A 3,960-nucleotide genomic window follows, 5' to 3' on the forward strand; every position below is an offset into this window, starting at 1 on the left:
CCTGAACCTTGCTTCGTTACACTGTCCACGTCATTAGTACAATGTAACCAGTTTGCATCCAAACAAATATTGTTATTAATCTCACGTCTTCCCTTTTTGTTGTTACAATTGAGATGATTTTCATTCTTCTAGAAGACATCTTAACCACCTCCGTCCACTCATTGTCAGAAGCAACAACGTATCCTTCCGCATAAAGAAGAGGGCCTCAAAGCAGCGGTGTCCAATTTCAAACGCCTATTATAGAGACAACCTATTTTGCTCCTCGGAAAAGAGAACAACTATAAGTTGTAACGAACTTAAATTGGATGTAACCGCCGCATATGTTAAATCGTTAGTCAACAGTTTTAATGTGTACTCTTCAAAATAAAGGAGATCTAAGGACTACGCCTTTTAGCGGAAGTATAGTAGGAAAGTTAGCTGCGATTACAACAGCAGCTTCACGAGATGAATGAATAAATCCGTAAAAGCATAGCCAATAGAAAAACAATATATGAGTGACAAGCAGACACGGAAGCCAATAGCTGACCGCAAATACATATTTGAACCTCCCTCTTCTTGACGCCTGGTTTGCTGTGTGCTCAGGGAGGCTGTGAGGGGGCTACAGTGTAGCCTCTGACATCATTTTAATGCTGTGGTTAACATTTTGCTCGGTCTACATTTTGTAAGCGTAGCCTAGGCTACTCCAAGCAGAAGGGTGAAATTGTCAAATAAATAACATTCATTGGCTAACTATATCACACTACTAATTGTACAAGGCTTGGCTACAACTATGTGCACTGTAGTGCCAACAGAGTAAGCATCACTAAATTGTTAATTCAGACTAGCCATAAGATCTAGCCTAGGAATAGGCTGTTTTTACCAGTTAGACTTTTACAATTTCTTGATAATCAAAATGTTCACCTTAAAACTGGTCACACCGTTGAGTATATCCCATTTTGGCAAAAATATTTTCTAAGAAATAGATAATAGATCATCAATAACTATTTTATTATTCGGGGCCTGAGTTTTTTAGACCAGGTGATATGACCAGGGAAACCTCAAGACTAGGTTGATTGGTTATGTTCATGCTATTTTCACTTGGACATAAAACTAAAGCGTCCTCTGTCTTTCTGCGCCTGATACATAGACCTGGGGTGGAGAGAGAAGGGAAAGGAAAGAGTATAGTATGGGATCATAACAGAGCATGAATGTGGGGGGAGGGGAGAGGTCTGGCTGCAGAGAGAGAGAGAGAGAGAAAAAAAAAACATGTGTTGAGAGAGAGAGAGCGCATAGCGAGGTCTAAGTTTGTTTGATGACGATATCCATAGTGATTAATCAATCAATCAATCAAATGTATTTATAAAGCCCTTTTTACATCAGCAGATGACACAAAGTGCTGTACAGAAACCCAGCCTAAAACCCCAAACAACGCAGATGTAAAAGCACCGTGGCTAGGAAAAACTCCCTATAAAGGCAGGAACCTAGGAAGAAACCTAGAGAGGAACCAGGCTCTGAGGGGTAGAAAGTTATCTTCTGGCTGTGCCGGGTGGAGATGATAAAAGTACATGGCCATTTAAGGTCAGATTGTTCTTCAAGATGATCACAGTGGTTGTAGAGGGTGCAACAGGTCAGTACCTCAGGAGTAAATGTCAGTTTGCTTTTCATAGTCAAGCATTCAGAGGTCAAGACAGCAGGTGCGGTAGAGAGAGAGAGAGTCGAAAACAGCAGGTCCTGAACAAGGTAGCACGTCCGGTGAACAGGTCAGGGTTCCCTACCCGCAGGCAGAACAGTTGAAACTGGAGCAGCAGCATGACCAGGTGGACTGGTTATAGCCAGGAGTCATCAGGCCAGGTAGTCCTGAGGCATGATCCTAAGGCTCAGGTCCTCCGGGAGGGGAGGGAGAGAGAATTAGAGGAAGCATACTTAAATTCACACAGGACACCAGATAAGACAGGAGAATTACACCAGAAATAACAGACTGACCCTAGCCTCCCGGCACATAGACTAATGCAGCATAGATACTGGAGACTGAGTCAGGGGTGGGTCGGGGGACATAGTGGTTCCATTCAATTGACTGATTAAGAGAAAGAGAAAAGAGAAAAGAGAAAAACTATATGAGTTAATAGCTTGATAGTTTGTATTTTCCATAAATTACCACAAAGATCCTTCGAATGATTCAATGATTTTAATAATCTTCACCTCCCCTGACAAAGGGCAAAATATTTGCAAACTAAGTGGACCGCATCTGTTATAGACAGCTTATATTCTTCATATAGCATGTCTTTCTGACGGCTAGCACTATGATGTTATTCTTTTTTTCCTTTTACCCCTTTTTCTCCCCAATTGGTAGTTACAGTCTTGTCTCATCGCTGCAATTCCCACACGGACTCGGGAGAGGCGCAGGTCGAGAGCCGTGCGTCCTCCGAAACACAAACCAGCCAAGCTGCACTGCTTCTTAACACAATGCCCGCTTAACCCGGAAACCAGGCGCACCAATGTGTCGGAGGAAACACCGTACACCTGGTGACCGTGTCAGCGTGCATTGCACCCAGCCCACCAGTAGAGCGCGATGGGACAAGACCATCCCGGCCGGCCAAACCCTCCCCTAACCCGGACAAAGCTAGGCCAATTGTGCACCGCCCCATGGGTCTCCCGGTCGCGGCTGGCTGCGACAGAGCCTGGACWCGAACCAGGATCTCTAGTGGCACAGCTAGCACTATGATGCAATGCCTTAGACCACTGTGCCACTTGGGAGGCAGGTTTTATGTTATTCTAATGTCAGTTTTATAATTTCTACTGAACAAATACATAAAACACAACATGTAAAGTGTTGGTCCCATGTTTCATGAGCTGAAATAAAAGATCCCAGAAATGTTCTGAACGCACAAAAAGCTTATTTCTCTCCAATTTTGTGCACACAAAGCCACTCTAAAATGTGCAGGTTTGTCACACAACACAATGCCACAGATGTATCAAGTTTTAAAGGAAGCGTGCAATTGGCATGCTGACTGCAGGAATGTCCGCCAGAGTTGTTGCCAGAGAATTGAATGTTAATTTCTCTACCATAAGCTGCCTCCAACGTCATTTTAGAAAATTTGTCAGTACATCCAACCTGCCTCACAACCGCAGACCACGTGTAATCACGCTTGCCCAGGACCTCCACATGCGGCTTCTTCACCTGCGGGATCGTTTGAAACCAGCCACCCGAACAGCTGATGAAACTGAGGAATATTTCTGTCTGTAATAAAGCCCTTTTGTGTGGAAAAACTCATTCTGATTGGCTGGGCCTGGCTCCCAAGTGTGTGGGCCTACACCCTCCCAGGCCCACCCACGGCTGTGCCCCTGCCCAGTCATGTGAAATCCATAGATTAGGGCCTAATGAATTTATTTCAATTGACTGATTTCCTTATATGACCTGTAACTCAGTAAAATCGTTGAAATTGTTGCATTTATATTTTTGTTCAGTATATGTGAGAGCCGCTGCCTTAAACCTTGGCATAGCACTTGCTATGCCAAGGAATGCTATGACCACCATTAATGAATTCAGGGTGGGTATCATATGGATGACCATAACTGATGACGACTATCTGTGTTTATGGTATAAGTTGTGACCAAACAGGGCAGTTAGAAAGCAAAGATTTTGTATGTAAATTATTAAAGGCGTTAACCAAATATCTAACTCTCCATTCAGAGAAAGAGGGATGGGCTGCCAATAGGAGATATAGGTAAATAATCATGTGTGTCCCCTGGGTAGGAGAGCCTCGGCAGCACAGTCTGCATTAATTAGTCCCAGAGACAGTCTGTGGAATGTAGTAGGGTTATTGCCTAGAAAAAATGCACATATGGGTCATAAATACCTTTACTAACACACTGAACACATTGACAGAAGACAGGATTTTTTTTTTATCCCGCTGTCAAAGAACATCTGACTCACTTATCTGACAACCACTTGAACAATCCTGTCTTAAGGTATCTATTAAT

The sequence above is a fragment of the Salvelinus sp. IW2-2015 genome, linkage group LG16 (genome assembly GCF_002910315.2).
Source record: "Salvelinus sp. IW2-2015 linkage group LG16, ASM291031v2, whole genome shotgun sequence".
Taxonomy (NCBI): domain Eukaryota; kingdom Metazoa; phylum Chordata; class Actinopteri; order Salmoniformes; family Salmonidae; genus Salvelinus; species Salvelinus sp. IW2-2015.